General features: G+C 42.1%; 1 protein-coding gene across 1 annotated transcript in view; it reads left to right on the forward strand.

Moving 5' to 3' along the window:
• Positions 1 to 18,879, forward strand: part of CNTNAP4 (contactin associated protein family member 4) — a 1,879,337-nt gene that overhangs the window by 1,580,078 nt on the left and 280,380 nt on the right. The window lies entirely within an intron of this gene.

The raw sequence follows: 18,879 nt of genomic DNA on the forward strand, positions 1-18,879 counted from the left end.
GGTCATTTTCTATTGAGACATTAAATAGAGGCAGTTGAACAGAAAAGTCTCTAAGCAGAAGCAGAAAAGTCTTAGGGCTGATCTCCAGAGCCCACAAAGTACATTCACATATAACTATATAATACTATATAGTCAGTCACTGACAAAACATAAATATGAGATTCATGATATATTGAGAAGAATAATGCACGACATCCTATCTCTAACAGATGTGGCTCAACAAGAGCTCCACCCCAGATGTTCTTGGACACGCTCCCGGAAGGCTACGAGGTACTAAAACAAGATCAAGTAGGGCAAAGCGGAGGCGGAATTGCAATAATCTATAAATCCTCAATGAAGTGCAGCATAAAGGAATCCAATATAGAGAAATGCAAGGCTTTCCTTTTCACACTTTCTGCAGTAGTAGATAAAACCATAGCAGGCTTTCTAATTTACCGCCTACCTGGTCCAGCAGCTTAATGTATGGTGAGTCTGGGGGAGAAAGTGGTCCAACCAGCCCTACGCTATAATATTTTCCTTATCCTAGGCGATCTTAATATACACTTTGATAATAAGGAGAACCTGGAAGCTCAATCTATATGTAAGAACCTTATGACACTTAACCTAGTGCAAAAAGTAAATATGCAATGCATCAAGCGGGTCATACTCTAGACCCTATATTGACCAACTCGATCGAGACTGAGATGGGAACCCTATGGCCAATTCCTTACTCAGACCACCACTTAGTCCCTCTTACCATGCCCTCTCATAGACCCATGGCCGAGAGGCCTGAGCAGAAAAATATTAGTAGGTAATTGACCAGATCTACCCCCAACTCATTCGCACAGGCACTGCTGAAAGATAATCTTAAACTGGAGAAGGATGTAAAAATGGTGAATAGACAACTTAAGACATGGATTACGAATGTATTTGATGAGATAGCGCCATGGAGCACTTGGAGCCCCAGGAGATCTAAGGCATCGGCACCATGGTTTAATGAAGCACTGGTGAGAGCCAAAAAAGAGTGTAAACAGCTTGAACGCATTGGCGGATAACTATTGTAGCAAGTTCAAAGAGAGATATATAAAACAGAATAAAAAAAATACCATACACTAATCAAGAAAACACTGTGATGTTTATACGGAAAAGAGTGAAAGGGCCAGTAACTCCCGTAAAGAAATGTTCTCCATACTGAAATCTCTCGAATCATGTAAAAATCTAAATAACGAATCAACCTCCTCAATGGAGAACTGCGGAAAAAGTGTTGAAGATGTATGACGCTTTCCCAGCAGAAGCACGTCAGGGCTTAACACAGATTATAGGCTAGACACTACATTTGAAGATGAGACCCTAGACAAATTTAAGGTGCAGGAGTTAGAATAACTGAAGATCACTGCTAGTGGAATTAAATCCGGATCTCCATTAGATCCTGCCTGCCCAGGGATACTAATGCAGGGAGGAAACATTATTATACTGTACATCTCTGAGCTAATAGTATGCTCCTTTCAGCTGGGAGAAGTTTCCCAAAAATGGAAGCTAGCAATAGTACGTCCACTTAAAAAAAAGCAGTCAATAGGTCAAGCTGTATTAGAAAATTACGCCCCATCTCGCTACTACCATTCGTTTCAGAAATTGCAGAGAAAGTAATGAATAAGCAGCTAATTAATCATACCAACAAGAATGATCTAGTGCACCACTCACAATCGGGCTTCAGAGCTGCACACTCTAGCAAGTTGGCACTGCTCCAGGCCACTGAAACAATGAGACAATATGCAGATGAAGAGCATACAGCTGCAATGGTCCTGCTAGATCTCAGTGCGGCCTTTGATACTGTCTCCCATGGCCTGCACCTCCAAAGACTAGAGGCATGCGGCGTTAGGGGCACTGCACTGTGCTGGATGACATCTTTTCTCTCCTCGCAGTGTTTTCAAGTCACTCAACAGTTACCCACATCTCAAAGTATTCCCCTGTCGCAGGGAGTCCCACAGGGATCAATTCTGAGCCCCACGCTATTTAACCTGTACTTGGGACAACTGGCTGAGCGAGTGGAACATTATGACGTGACCATTGTGTCATATGCAGATGACACTCAGCCGATTGTGACGCTGTCTCAAAACACCGAACAGACAGCACACCAATTCTCCAGGTGTCTGGAGGATGTAGCTGCATGGATGTCCAACCATTGCTTGAAGCTCAATGGGAACAAAACAGAGGTGCTGATCGTGGGTAAGGTCCTAACCATCTGGTCATCAGCTTGGTGGCCCGAGATGTTGGGCCAACTACCTACCCCAAAAGCAGAAGTAAAAAACCTCAGAGTGTGGTTTGACTCCAAACTGACATTTAACAGCCAAATTCGAAAGTAGGGGGGAAATGCTTCTGGACCCTGTAGTATGTACTTTATAGCTTTATATCGTTTTGTCATACTTGCTCTTTAAGGAATGTTATGCTTAGGTTCCTGTTCCATGTTCTTAGAATGGTGATGTGTTTGTCATGACCATTGCATACCTGTTACTCTACTTCATTGGTCGTGGGTTGATTCACTCTTACCATTAAATCTTAATGGTGAAACTACAACTTGGACTTTGTCTCTAATTTACTTAACGGATCCATACTACATTTATTGGCGACGATTGGAAAATATTTTGGACCTCGTTTTGATCAAACCCACCGACGTGAGCCGATCAGCTGTTAAACTGTTGAGCATTCAAGTCATCGTTTCTCAACCGAACCTGGCAATTTGGATACGTTTGCCTATATTAATGCGTTCTCTTTTAACGGGACTTCAGAAACTGTAAGTTATTTATTTCTATTTCTCAAATTACCTGAAGAAAATCATCTTTAAAGCAGGTCTGACATCACCGTTTGATTCAAACCGGAGAAGGATTCCAATCTCGCGCATCCCGACTTGTTGTTTTTCACGCGGCGCTCACGCATGCGCTGCACGTCTTTCAATCAGACGTCATCACGGGATTGCTGTCATAACAACCTGCCTTGCCGCTCACACACGCGCTACACGTCTTTCAATAAGACGTTATCAGGAAGTCGCTACCATAGTAACCTGCCTCATTTGCGTTTCCTGCGCGTAGCGTTTTCAACACGAGTGTGTAAAAAGGCATTTTGTTTATTTTAATGGTGAATTTGTCAGCGCAACGCGACTATCAAGACTATAGTCGATTGTTTCCTGTACAGGTAATTTTAAAAAAGATAAAAGAAGAGATCGCCTAAGTTTCAAAAAGACTTACAAGTAAGAACATTATATTTTATTATTTAAAATTGTCATTTGTTTTACTGCATTATGGCAACTTCTGGAAATAACAACAATGGTATTGTAGCACCTCCTTCATTTTTAATTGTTCCTGGCAAGCCTCCTACACCATGGCACAAATGGCTACGTGTGTTCACTAACTATTTGGAAGCTATAGATGCTTTAGATTATCCTGCGTCCAGAAAAAGAGCTATCCTTTTCAATCATTTAGGAGATGCTGGCCAACAATTATTTGACAATTTAGCTGTGGTACAAGCACCTGCTGATGATGACTCGTGGAATGTATACACAGAGGCATTAACACGTTTGGGCAAACAATTTAAAGATGATCCATCAGTCATGGTTGAGAGACATATGTTCTTTAAAAGAAAACAGTTACAGGAGGAGTCTATAGAAGACTATGTTGCTACCTTACGAGTTCTTGCATCAAAATGCGAATTTGGAACTTATCTGGAGACTGCTCTACGTGATCAGTTAGTTTTTAATTGCTTTAATAAGAAGATCCAAGAGCGAATTTTGACTTGTAAAAATCCAACTTTAGATGAAGTTATTGTAATTGCGAAAAGTATTGAGTGTTCTGTTGTCTCCTCTAAAATTTTAGCTGAACATGCCTCTTCTTCAACTGTTTGCAATATTTCGCAGGCATCAGGGGACAATTGTAATGTTAATGTTGTTTCTAACCGTAATATTGGGAAAAAAGTTTTTGAATCTAAAGCTAATGCATTTTGTTACAGGTGCGGTTCAAAGTTTCATGTTGCAAATAATCCAAAATGTCCTGCACAAGGTAAAAGGTGTTCTAATTGTAAACGTGTAGGTCACTTTGCTGCTTCGTGTCGTTTACCCAAAGATAAGTCTAAGGTTAATATGGTTTATTCCGAGGAAGAAATTTGTGATGCGTTAAATCTTTCTTCTATTTCGTTCATTCAGGTAAATGCTTTATGTGATTTCAGTATCAAGGGTCCTATTTGTACCATTTCTATTGGGATTCAGACCATACAGGTTATGGCTGACTCCGGATCCCCTATTACCATTTTGGATGAAACTACTTTTCAGTGCTCTTGGAATGACAAAGAATTATTTACTACTGATGTTAATCCTAAATCTTTCGGGGGTTTTGACATAACTATGCGAGGATATTTTCCAGACAACATTGATTTTAAAGGTCGCATCATATATACTAAAATATATGTTGCACACAATGGCCGTGATATTATAGGTTGGCAAGACCAGGCCAGACTGGGCATAATTTTAAAACCCGGTCATCCTGAACCTGTTGCTTTGGGTGATCTACCCATACTGTCTGTCTTTGATTATTGTAATGACCCCATTCTTTGCAATGTTTTAGAGAAATACAAAGTTGTTTTTGAAGATAAGATTGGGTTGGTGAAGAATTTCGAACATGATATTAAGTTAAAAGACAACGCTTGTCCTGTTATTCAAAAGGTACGGCCTGTTCCCCTGTCTGTAAGAGAGGATTTGAGAAAGCACATCGAGTCTCTTATTGCCCAAGACATTATTTGTCCAGTTGAGTCTTCAGAATGGGTTTCTGCTGCCGTCGTAGCACGAAAACCTTCTGGGGAAATTCGTTTATGTGCAGACCTGCGAGTACTCAATCGCAACATTGTCATTGATGTACACCCCTTACCTAAAATCCATGATATGCTGGCCAACATCGGTAGTAGCAAATACTTCTCCACTATCGATTTGCGCTCAGCGTACCACCAAATTCCTTTATCTTTAGAATCTCAACCTCTCACAACATTTGTTACACCTTTTGGTGTGTATATGTATAAAAGGTTACCATTTGGGCTTGCCTCCGCAGCCAGTATATTTCAAAGATTAATGGACTCTATTTTTTATAATTGTCCTGGCATTCAGGCGTTCCAGGATGACATTTTGGTTCATTCCGAATCCCTGGATCAACATTACATATTGATGGAGTATGTTTTAAAATCTCTACAAAACAATGGTCTTACCGTCAACAAGAAGAAGTGTAAGTTTTTGGCTAATGAGGTTGATTACTTAGGCCACAACCTCTCAAAAGATGGTATTAAACCCAAATCTTCTTTGTTGGAAGCTATTAAAAATGCTCCTCCTCCTCTTGATAAAGACTCGCTCAGAGCATTTTTGGGGTTGAGTGAATATTACGCTCGTTTTGTTAGGAGCTATGCTCTTGTAGTTCAACCTCTTAGAGATCTGTTAAAAAAACATGCTAAATTTGTGTGGTCCTCTGAATCTCAATCTGCTTTTGACTCTGTCAAAGATTTGATACTCTCTGCTCCTGCCATCAAGCCATTTTCCCATGGTGTACAATGCATCATTACTGTGGATGCTAGTTCCCGTGGTCTAGGAGCTGTTCTTAGTCAAGTGATTAAGGGTGAGGAATGCACCATTGCATTCGCTTCTCGTTCGTTATCTTCAGCTGAAGCAAATTACAGCACCATAGAGCGAGAAGCCTTAGCTTGCTCATGGTCTGTTGAAAAATTTAAAATGTACATTTGGGGTACCAGATTTCTTTTATACACAGACCACAAGCCGTTAATTTACATGCTTGGTGAGAGTTCCTCCAATCAAGCTTCTTCTCGCTTAGTTAGACTATTGGCACGTCTTCAAGAATTTAATTTTGAGATAAAATATTTGCCTGGTGGCAAAAACATTCGTGCTGATTGTTTGTCACGCATTCCTTTGTCCACGTGTAATTTAGTCAACTCTGACTTAGAGTATGTGTTTGCCGTTGATGATGCCCTTCTTGGTACAAAACTTACTAAACAAGAGTGGTTAAAGGGTATGGATAACGATTCTTGTTTACTCAATGTTAAGAAATTTTTGATTAAAGGTTGGCCCAGGGATAGAAGCATGTCAACGGAGGAAAATCATTATGCACAGGTTGCATCTGAATTGTCGGTGTCAGGTGACATTTTGTTCAGGCAAGACAAATTTGTCCCACCCGTTGGCATCCGACAATCCATTATTTCTTTGGCCCATGAATCTCACCCTGGTATCACTGGTACCACCAATAAGATTAAAACCACTTATTGGTGGCCGGGTATCGATAGCCAGGTTAAATCCTTTGTCAATCAATGCCCACAGTGTCTATGCTCGGATAAACACTGGAAGTTGTCCAATGCACCACTTGTCCCTGTAGAGTGGCCTGAGTCTCCTTGGCAGAAAATTGCCATAGATTTTTCTGGTCCATTTTCTGTTTTCAATGATGACTTCAAATTCTTAATCGTGGCCATTGATTACTTTTCTAAATGGATCTATTTTTCTTTGGTCAAGAACCCTAATTCTGTTGCTGTAATTTCATTTTTAAAGGGTTTGTTTGTCATCGATGGTACTCCACATGAAATTGTTTCAGATAACGGTTCGCACTTTGTCTCACAGGAGATGAATTTGTTTTTAAACAATTTAGACATTAAGCACATGTTAGTTCCTCTTTACAGTCCTGCTTCTAATGGCCTTGTAGAAAGAGCTAACCGTTTATTGAAGGAAGCTATTCAAACAGCCTGTGCTAATAAACTTGATATTGCCGAATTTCTAAGCGAGAAGATCTGGAACTATAATTGTACCCCGCATAGTACGACAGGAGTGTCCCCTTTTGTTTTACTGCGAGGTAGAATTCCCATTTCTAGGTTGAACCCATCTTGGTTGATGAAAAGTTCTTTGGTCAACGTGGATTTAGCTAAAATTCGTGAACATGTCAAGAGCAAACAGGAAAGTTACAAAAATAATTATGACAAACGTATGCATGTCACAGAAAAACCACTTGTTTCTGGTGATTGGGTCATCATTAAGAAACCTGTTAAAATAACTAAGGGGCAATCCAAATTTTCTGCTCCTGTTAAGGTTTTAAAAGTTTCTCGTTCTGCAGCTCTTTTATTTGAAAGGGGTTGGTGGAACAAGAATGCTCTTATTAAAATCTCTGACCAACAAGCTAAGATCATTTCTTCCAACAAGCAGTCCTCAGATTTGTCTGAGGATCGCAGTTCTGATTGGTTCGGGGTTGGAGAATCCTCCAGGTCTCCATCTGCTCCTTCAGTTCCTACTAATCCCTCTTCCCTTGATCCTTCCCTGTTAGCACATGGTGATTCAAATGATCTTACTCCCTCTCCCAATTTACAGCCTGTTTCCAATTCCATTGGTGCGGGGGATGGTAGGGATCTCAGTCGCAGAATCAGATCTGTTCCTGTGAGACTCCATGATTATGTTTTGAATTAATCTTGTTTTTTTAATGTATCCATTTATGTTATATTACTGTGTTTTCTTTTATCTGCTTTTCTTTTTCATTTATTAGGGGAAGGATGTGTAGTATGTACTTTATAGCTTTATATCGTTTTGTCATACTTGCTCTTTAAGGAATGTTATGCTTAGGTTCCTGTTCCATGTTCTTAGAATGGTGATGTGTTTGTCATGACCATTGCATACCTGTTACTCTACTTCATTGGTCGTGGGTTGATTCACTCTTACCATTAAATCTTAATGGTGAAACTACAACTTGGACTTTGTCTCTAATTTACTTAACGGATCCATACTACAGACCCTGAAAGTCTTGAGAAAGCTACTCGATTTACTACCATCCAGTGATAGGAAAACCATAGTACATGCCTTTGTTACCTCCCAATGGACTATAGCAATGTGCTATATTTGGGTGCGTCCAAAAAAGGGCTGACTAAACTTCAGTCGGAAAAAAATGGGGCACCTCGTCTAGTGTTAAACCTCCCTAAAAATACATCCACAAAGAAAGCCCTGACTGAATTGCACTGTTTGCCTGTGGAGAAGAGAATCTTGTTCAAGGCAATGTGCTACTGTCACCCAATCCGGTCAAAAAAAGGTCCATGATATCTGCATCCTTTGATAAAATTCTACACACGAACCGGAACCTAAGATCCTGAGGTGGGCCATTGGTGGCTGTGCTGAGAATATATAAAGCAAGAATGGGTGCACGCTCTTTCAGATATCTAGCTGCCAAAATGTGGAGTAAACTACCCGCGGACCTAAGAGCAGACCCTTGTGAAACCAACTTTCGCAAACATTTAAAGACATGGCTCTTCCCAACAGCATACTAAGAGTCAACGTCAGGGACCAGTAGCTTAGCGTTAGAATCTTTGCTTCTTTACAGAGAGTCTGTTCTAGAACGGGGACACACTGTTGGTGTAACCAGGTGTTTTATAATTGGACAAATAAATAAATAAATAAATATATATATACTAAAGTTTATACAAGATGTCTTGAATGCTTGACCTAAAAATGACACCAAAACACAGGGGAAATGGAAAATGTTATTTTTTAAGTGAAACTAATGCCAAAAAACATTAAGCGCCAATGATAGTGTAACCAGAAGTGGTAGGCCAGGACATAAGTGGAATTTCGGGCCAATAGCGATGGAATGCGGTTGGATACACAAAACCAGGTCATCCGGGTCAATGTTTTTAACTTCAGAATTAGTCTTTTTTTATTAAGCTCAAAATCTTGCAGCGGGGTAAGCATGAAGCTGTATACAATGAAGTTGCATTTTAATCAGACACCTTTGCGGCGTTATCGCTCTGACACTCTGGAGGTCTTGTGAGTACAAAAAATCGAAATTTCAACTTTTCAGGTTTCTGAAGTGGCTCCTCTGTGTCTCCTCTAATGCTTCCGGGACCTCAGGAACAGCAGAGGCCACCAACAAGGCTAGTTCAAGCCGTTTAAGTACTGGTTAAACAGTTAGTTCAGGAAAAAGTCTCTTGAAGCGTGTGGTTTCCCAGTAGCCACACAGGACTTCAGTCAACTGACTCTTAAAGTACACTTCTTTATCCTGCTTACAAGAGGCAGCAGGTCAAGTCCTTCAGGGCTCTTCTCAGATTACAGCAAGCAGGGTCCAGTACTCTTTTTTTATTCTGCAGGTTCAGAAAGTGCTCTGAAGAAGGTTTATTGGAGAGCCACATTTATGGTCTGTACTAACTAGGTGATCAGGTGACCACTGGCCCCTCCATAACGAATGAGGTAAATGTAAATTGATACTTGTATAGCGCACTACTCACCCGCATGGCGCTTGTACGAATACCGCTGGGGAACCCATCCTGGCTTTCCCTGTGAGGCGTCCACTCCTGGGTACCCCCAAGGTGGAGGCCAGGCATCCTTAGCATTGTTGGGGCCGTTGTGGAGATTAAGCAAGCTATTGCTCAGAGTTGCAGAGTGGGACTCCATGATTGGAATAGGCACCAAGGCGAGAATTATCAGGTTCGTGGAATTTTTGAGCCCAAGACCCGCCGAGGTGGGGAATTGAACCCTGGTCCCGGGCTAGACCTCTGCACCAGGGTCTGCCGCTCTCATCATTGAGCCACACTTCTCCTGGTAACAGCTCCCAAGGGTAAACATACCTACTTTTGCAGCAGTTCCCATTTGCCCTACTGCAAACAATCTGAGAGTTACACTTACTCCTAAAATCCAAGAACGGGGAACTATCTTCCCTTGTGTGGGGCCCTAATATCCACCCAGAAGTGGGGTCAAGGAACTGAAACTCTATGTCTGGTCCAAACTGGTTCTAGGAGGTAGCTTCCTTCTAACTGTGTTCAGAGCCAGTCTGGTTATTGTGGCCTGAAGAATAAAGGCATTCATTTCCTCTGGTCTTTATTTACACTAAGCTATGAATGGGCAGCCCTCCTCTGTCCCTTTCAAGTTGACAGAGTTCATGGGTCCACCCCAGCTGTCCTTCCTGAGCTCACTGGATCACATGCCTCACACCCAGCCCATTCTGTCCACAAGACTAAGCCATTGTTATGATCTGGGAGCAGTTTTCAAATCTTATTAAGGTCAAGCACTGGCTGGGCAGCAGCTTGCATGCTTTATCAAATGTGCCTCCTTGAGTTTCAGGCACAGTAGTGATAACATTCTAAACATTATCTTTCCTCAACATTTATTTAGATGCAGACTTTTGCAATTCATTAGATTTTTAATAAATATCAAAACTGATTTGAACCAATATTCTTACTGTTTCCTGTCAAAAGTTACAGATTAATGCTTATAATCCGTACTTGCAAATATTCTAGGATACAACAATAGCCCTGCCATTAGACATAGCCTTTGGGGGCTATTCATTGGAGGAACATGCCAAGTTTAATTTTTTACAGGCTTCACTTTTAAATATCAGGCGTACTAGCAAGCCTTGTTGGTAATGGGACCACTGTACAGTTTTTAACGTCACTATCACACCACCACACTGCACACTCAGTAAGAATACCTGCTCCACTTTAAACCAGGCATAGTAGCACACCAGGGACACACTCGGTGTCACCAGATGGGCCCGATGATGAAGCATGCCACCAACTACGTTGGCGGGTGAGGGCTTCATGAAAAAGAAAAGTTATTTTCTTTTCTTCAGCTTAAAACATACAGCTCCTTCATTATCACGTACCCACAGACTAGTTCTTCTTGATGATACATATTCAATTTGGGGATAAGGACTAGTTCTCTAATCCTCTCTCTCCTCTTGATAGTCACACACTAAAACTAATACCACTAGGAAACAATGCCAGAAAAATGACATGACATAGGGACAGTGATACAGGGACACTGACTAGAAGCAAGTGACATGTGTTCTGTTATAGAAATTGACATATGTGCCAGCACTAAGACACAGATAAAGAAGACACTGATACAATGACACTGACACTCAGACACCAGCACTACCGGGGGAATGAAACTGGGAATTGTTTTTGCTCAGTACTTCCCAAATGTGGAACCCAGCTGTAGTCACTAATAATGGTTCTCCCAGAGTTACAGGTATCGGTAACTGTAAGAAAAAGGGTTACTGGCTAAACGGGGTAAAGCCCTTCTCAATCAGGGACTACATTCCTTGTTGGGGTGTTATGGTGAGACACAAGACAACCCTAATTAAACCTGTGCTCAACCCTTTGGTAGCTAGGTACAGAGCAGTCAGGCTTAACTTAGAGGCAATCTGTAAAGTATTTGTGCATCACTTCTAACTGGGATAAACTGAAAAACACCACACAAAAAGGATCTCATACCATGTTAGATTAATAGAGTAATTCTTAATAAATAAAACAAGACAAAAACAAGAAAAAACGGTAGGTAGAAACAGAGGTATGCAATTTTAAAGACTTTACTGAAAATAGCGCCAAAAAACACAAAGCGCCAATGTGGATGTGTGGTCACACCAGACCAGGACAAAGTCACAAGTTTAAGCAGACCGTGATAGAGCAGGCCTGGCTGCAGAGTTCCACCTAGGTCCACTGAACACAGTACCTTAAATCCAGCCAGAACCCCTGCCGGAATCTCATGAGGCGTTGCCTGCTAATCGTTTGTGTAAGAATTACAACATACCCTTTCACCATTATGCACCTAGTCTTACACGATAGCGCATAATCAGTAGTACCACGTTTTGCCTCCACTTCGGCAATTACACTGCCGTTTTTACCGCAGCCTTGCTGATTTATAGCAATCCTGCCTAAAATTGCAACAATATTTGCATGTTTGTCTGCATGTTCCGGTTTGTTTGTTATGGTTTCCCTTCACAGGAATGCCCTAAGAGGAAACTCCCCATTTACACATAATGCACCTTAAAGCATGCAACACATTTTTGATCTAAACATTCAAACCAGGTTTAGATTTCACACATCTCACACACTATAAGGTCCTGAGGAAAGCCAGAATATACCCAAGGCCTGGCTGAAACATGTAGACCGTCTTTTGGATGTAGGAGCTTTTAATTACCACTCCACCCGCATTGATTGCCTTGCTTTTATTACTGACTGTGGCCCAAACATTAAAGAAAACCTTGTTGGTAATGTGTCCACTGTACAGTTTTTAACGTCACTATCACACCACCACACTGCACACTCAGTAAGAATACCTGCTCCACTGTAAACCAGGCATAGTAGCACACCAGGGACACACTCGGTGTCACCAGGTGGGCCCGATGATGAAGCATGCCGCCAACTAGATTGGTGGGTGAGGGCTTCATGAAAAAGAAAAGTTATTTTCTTTACTTCAGCTTAAAACATACAGCTCCTTCATTATCACGTACCCCCAGACTAGTTCTTGATAATACATATTACATTTGGGGATAAGGACTAGTTCTCTAATCCTCTCTCTCCTGTTGATATTCAAACACTAAGAATAATACCACTAGGAAACAATGCCAGAAAAATGACATGACATAGGGAAAGTGAAACAGGGACACTGACTAGAAGCAAGTATACTGTTATAGAAATTGACATAGGTGCCAACACTAAGACACAGATAAAGAAGACACTGATACAATGACACTGACACTGAGACACCAGCCCTACCTGGGGAATCAAACAGGGAATTGTTTTTGCTCAGTACTTCCCAATTTTTAGGGGCAAATGTGGAACCCAGCTGTAGTCACTAATAATGATTCTCCCAGAGTTACAGGTATCAGTAACTGAAAGAAATAGGGTTACTGGTTAAAGGGGGTAAACCCCTACTCAAACAGGAACTACATTCCTTGTTAGGGTTTTATGGTGAGACACAAGCCAACCCTAATTTAACCTGTGCTCAACCCTCTGGTAGCTAGGCACAGAGCAGTCAGGCTTAACTTAGAGGCAATCTGTGAAGTATTTGTGCATCACTTCCAACTGGGATAAACTGAAAAACACCACACAAAAAGGATCTCATACCACGTTCGTTTAATAGAGTAATTCTTAATAGATAAAACAAGGCAAAAACAAGAAAAACCGGTAGGTAGAAACAGAGGTATGCAATTTTAAAGATTATACTGAAAATAGCACCAAAAATCACAAAGCACCAATGTGGATGTGTGGTCACACCAGACCAGGACAAAGTCACAAGTTCAAGCAGAACGTGATGGAGCACGACCTGGCGGCAGAGTTTCACCTAGGTCCACTGAACACAGTACCTTAAAACCTGGTGCACAGTCTACACAATTTTACTTTGTTAGACTTCGCATCATCCAACGTCAGTTCGCTGAAGCTGTGTGGGGAGGTTTTGCATCATTTTGTGTTGGTTCTAGGGAGCGGTGTGGTGGAGCTTGGGGGGCCTTATGTGGCTATGCATTAATCCCGATTAGCTGCCAGCTATGGACCAAGGTCTTGCATCACTTCCAATGAGATAGGTAGCTGTGGCTTTGTGGTACTTCCTGGGGCTGTGCATCGTTCCCTATAGGGACCACAGCTGGGCTTGGCAGAGCACCTTCAGGCCCACTTCCAAGGGTACAGGACTTGGGTTCCACCACTTGGGAGGGCAGGGCTCTCAAATGGCAAGGTCCAGGTGCTGGGTTCAAGCTTGTTGGAAGCCTATTATGTCCCTGTGACTTCTGATCGGGTGGCCAGCGAATTAGCCCTAGGCGTCACTATGGGGTAGTGGGTATAGAATTGCAGTTCCTGTCCTTCTCATATGGGCATGAGGGCAGCAGGTCAGCACAGCTGTCCTTCAGAACATCAATCCAGCAGAGTGGCAGTCCTTTCAGCAGCACAGCAGTCTTCTTGCTAGCAGAGTTTCCAATGATCCAGAAGTGTACTGAAGAGTTCGGTGCCTGATGTCCTTTATTTCTTCCCAGTTGTGCCTTTGAAGTAGGGAGAAACTTCTAGAGGCTTACATATGAAGTGCACAAGTCTTTCTGACCCTGCCCCCGGACTAACTACAGGGGCAAAGGAGCCCTTTCTGTGGGGGAAGGACACAGCCTATTCAAGTGTAAGTAAGGCTGTGCCCAGCTCCTCCCTACTATCCAGCCAGTGATGACCCATCCAGCACACCTAAGATCCCTATTGTGTGGCTGTCTAGAAGGAATAGACAAAGCCCAACTGTCAACTACACTCTCTCGTGTGGCCCAGAAACAAACTGCAGGCACCAAATGGCTTTCTAAAAGTACCATTTCAAATTTGTAATTTTAAATCCATTTTCACTATAAGTTAAGATTTTGTATTACAATTCCTAAGACACCAAACAAGAACTAATTACCTGCTCCCATTTGCACATCACAGCTTATTGAATATACGGTAACTTCAATGTTATGCTAGGGAAGAGATAGGCATTGAAGTAGTGAAAATGAATGTAAGAGTTTTTCATTACCAGGAAAGCTAAAACTTAAAAGTACATGTCCGATGTTTTATATACACTGCGACCTGCCCTTTGGGCTGTCCAGGTCCTACCCTAGGGGTGACCTGCATATGTTAAAAAGGAAGGTTTGGGCCTGTTAAAGTGTATTTCACCAGGTCGACATGGCAGTTTAAAAACTGCATACACAGGCTGCAATGGCAGGCCTGAGGCATGTCCTAAAAAGCTACTTAAGTGGGTAGCACAATCAGTACTGTAGGCCCACTTACAGCACTTAATAAACAGGCCCTGAGCACAGATTGTGCTACCTTTCTAGGGGCTTTCAGGTTGGGTATGAGACAATTCTACCATGTTTAGATGAGAGAGTACAAGCACTTTAGCACTGGTTAGCAGTGGTAAAGTGTGCAGATTCCTAGTAGCCAACAGAAATGGGTCAAGAAACAGGAAAGTAAAGGCAGAAGGTTTAGGGATGACTATACAGAAAGGGCCAAGTCCAACAGTAACTGCTATAAAAAGTGCATTGATTTAACAGTACTGAATTTGGGTACCTCATAATAAGATGTTAATAAAGCAGCTGGCAAATCTGAAATTTGTTATTTCTCAATGTGCTCAAGAAATCCTAACCTACAGTTCAGTTGGACTTAGTGCTCCTTTGAATGTGTAGCAAAAAAAATATTTCCCACTTGTACACACAGAAGAGGAATCCATTATTCTCTACTAGGCAACTTGGCACTGTGTTGAGGGTCATGTTGTACAGCCTTTAATTCCACACTGATAGTGGTATTGCAAAAAGATAAAAAGTATAGATTTGAAATCAGTTTCTGCCTTCAAGCAGTGTATTGACTTCAGACATACTCTGTTGACAGAGAGAGAAACGCCTGTAGGTGTAGCAAGCACTTTCGAAGAGGAATATCTTCATTTTCTTCTCGATCTAGTTTGGATCTTCTGTTTAACTTATATAAGGAGCAAATTGTTTTCTTGAAAAAAGATTTAATAGCTATTTTCAGCAGTAATCTCTTTAGACATCCACGCTTTTTGCAATCTGGTTTACTGGTGAGCTGGCAGGGTGGAACATGGGTTCACTGGTGGTGAGGTTTTGTTTTGTTTTGCCCGGAGCCAGGAAGGCCACATTTCCTGCCTGCAGTGCTTTGGCACTTTAAAATAAACATTGCAAAACAAATGGTTTTAAAGTGTGATCAGTCAGCCCAGATTTGTTTCAAACCTGTTTGCTTTTTCATTTGTGTGGTTCCTGTCTCCTGCAGCATCGCCACAAGCAGCTTTGAACTTCTTGACATGGGAGGGAGGGGTTGGTGGGGTGTGGTAAGGGTATGCTGTTGTTTGTCTCAGAGGGTCCAGTACATGTATGATATAGAATCTTCAAGATTCACAAAATAGTATTTTTTTCTGTGTTCTTTGCAATGCATTTTAGTTAATTATATTAAATAAACAATTCCATTGAATGGCAGTTGTTAGTAGTGTCAGATGTTAATCACGAGCTTAGAAACATTCATGGCCCGCCATGGCAACGATTGTATTAGAGAAAATAAGGAAGGTTAGCTGTCTTTTGAGAGCTACATGGCCTAGGTTGCCAGGTTAGCTTGAATCCAGTGGCAAAGTGAGCAAGTGACCCATTTCTGGGCATACCCTGCCAACTGAGTGTCTGAAGAGTTTCAGCACTCTCCATCATCTCCCTGTGTTTGCTTTGTTTTCCCTGAGTTGGCAGGGTATTTCCTGACTTGGGTCTCTTACTCATTTTGACACTGGATTCAAGCAAGCCTGGCTGAGGGGTGTTACCCTGAAACCAATCCCCGGATGCTTGTTTCCAGTCCAGGGAAGACCTGGCTTGGCAGTTCAAGCTAGACAGTTCTCATGAGGCACAGGGTAAAGAATGATTTGCATAAGGCTGCTCCTGAACTGTGGTGGCGAAGTGAGCTAAAGAACGATGATGGATTCAACCCAGATCTGGGATTGGGGGTGAGTGTTTGAAATGTTTCAGCACTCCGTCCATCATCTCCTTCTATTTGCTTTTTTCACCCTAAATTGACAGGGTATTCCCAGACATACGTCCCTTTCTCTCTTTGCCACTAGATGGAAGCTAGCCTGCTGATGAGGGGTGTTACTCCGAAACGGGTCCCAGGATGCTTTTTTCTGGTCCAGGGTAGACCTGGCTTGGCAGTTCTGGCTAAACTGTTCCCTTGAGGCACAGGGCCAAGACTGCTTTGTATATGGCTGGGTCTGAACTGGGGTGGAGAAGTGAGCTAAAGTACGATGATGAACTCAACCCAGGTCCGTGACCTGGGGTGAGTGTCCTAAAAGTTTCAGCACTTGATCCATCATCTTCTTGTATTTGCTTTGTTCACCCTAAATTGACAGGCTATGTTCAGACGGTGGTCCCTTGCTCTCTTTGACACTGGATTCAAGCTGCCTAGTCTAATGAGGGTTGTTACCCCGAAACCACCCCCAGGATGCTTATTTCCGGTCCAGAGAAGACCTGGCTTGGCAGTTCGGCTGAACTGTTCCCATGAGGCGTAGGGTCAAGACTGATTTGCATATGGGTGGGTCTGAACTGGGGTGGCGAAGTGAGCTAAAGAACGATGATGAATTCAACCCAGATCTGCGACTGGGAATGAGTATCTGAAAAGTTTCAGTGCTCCGCCCATCGTCTCCTTGTGTTTACCTAATTCACGATGTAAGCAAAGTTCGATAAATATGGAAGGCCAGTAAAAGAATTAATTTGTGAATGCTATTACTGTGTTTCTAGGGAAATTAAAATGTTAAAACTGCAGTTTTAGACAGAAAACAGCTCCAAAAGAAATGTGCCTATGCCAATCGCTCCTTAATCTGTATTATCAGAGCCAGCTGTTGTGCTGGTGGCAGCTGGGATGATAATCTGGTACTCATAAACGATTTCCCAAGGGTCAAAAAAGTTGTATCTGTGATGTGACTAAGGGCCTCATTGATGCTAACATGGTGGCAGTCATGAAGGGGTCATTATGTGGCGACGGTGACAGTATGGTGGGTGTAGGGGAAGCATAGCATATACATCTAGTGTCTGAACTACTCAATGTGAAACCAGAAAACTTGGGATTAATCACGGCTTCCCACTTTACCAAATTGTTTGATCTGAGGCAATTCTTTCACTTTTTCTTCATTATTCTATATAAATAAAAATCTAAATGTTTGTTTGTCCAAAATCGCAAATCTCCGAAAGTTCTTCACTGATTGCTTTGAAATTTTGACACAACGTTGGATTCAAATATGGGAGTGTTTTTATATACACAACGTTGGATTCCAATATGCGCTTGTCAAATACGCGCGTGTTTTTAATCAAAAGCCCGAACAGACACATACAAATGTCAATGTTTGTTTGTTCAAAATCTTAAATCTCTGAAGTTCTTCACCGATTGATTTGGAATTTTGACACAACAATGGATTCCATTAAGCGCGTGTTTATATATACACACAATGTGGGATTCGAATACGCGCGTGTCCAATACGCTCGTGTTTTTAATCGAAAGGCCGGACAGACCCTATTGATTTGGTTGCTGCGCAACAACACAAGGGACGCATAGAGACAATAGTCTACATATATTAGGATGGACAATTGGTGTCAGGATGGCAGACCGGGAAGTGTGTGGAGGGAGGGGGGAGGAGTTGGTTCACTTTGCAACATTAAGAAAGGACGCATAGAGACAATGGTCTACATAGATTTAGGATGGAAAGTTGGTGCCAGCATGGCAGACCGGGAAGTGGGTGGAGGGAGGGGGGAGGAGTTGGTTCACTTTGCAACATTAGCGCGTGTTCATATATACACAACGTTGGATGCGAATACGCGCGTGTCTAATACGCTTGTGTTTTTAATCCCATGCGCGTGTTTTTAATCAAAAGCCCGACCTGACACATAAAAATGTCAATGTTCGTTTGTTCAAAATCTTAAATCTCAGAAAGTTCTTCACCGATTGATTTGAAATTTTGACACAACGTTGGATTTGATTAAGCACATGTTTATATATACACAACGTGGGATTCGAATATGCATCTGTCCAATAAGCGCGTGTTTTTAATCGAAAGGCCGAACAGACCCTATCGATTTGGTTGCTGCACAACAATTACAAGGGACGCATAGAAACAATAGTCTACATATATTTGGATGGACAGATGGTGTCAGGATGGCAGACCGGGAAGTGGGTGGAGGGAGGGGGAGGAGTTGGTTCACTTTGCAACATTAAGAAAGGACGCACAGAGACAATATTCTACATAGATTAGGATAGACAGTTGGCGTCAGGATGGCAGACCGGGAAGTGGGTGAAGGGAAGGGGGAGGAGTTGGTTCACTTTGCAACATTAGCGCGTTTTTATATATACACAACGTTGGATTCGAATACGTGCGTGTCACAATACGCGTGTCTTTTTAATCGAAAGGCCGTACATTCCCTATCGATTTGGTTGCTGCGCAACAACTACAAGGGACACATAGAGACAATAGTCCACATATATTAGGATGGACAGTTGGTGTAAGGATGGCAGACCGGGAAGTGGATGTAGGGAGGGGCGAGGAGTTGGTTCACTTTGTAACATTAGGAAAGGACGCATAGAGAC

The sequence above is a fragment of the Lissotriton vulgaris genome, chromosome 3_1 (genome assembly GCF_964263255.1).
Source record: "Lissotriton vulgaris chromosome 3_1, aLisVul1.2, whole genome shotgun sequence".
Taxonomy (NCBI): domain Eukaryota; kingdom Metazoa; phylum Chordata; class Amphibia; order Caudata; family Salamandridae; genus Lissotriton; species Lissotriton vulgaris.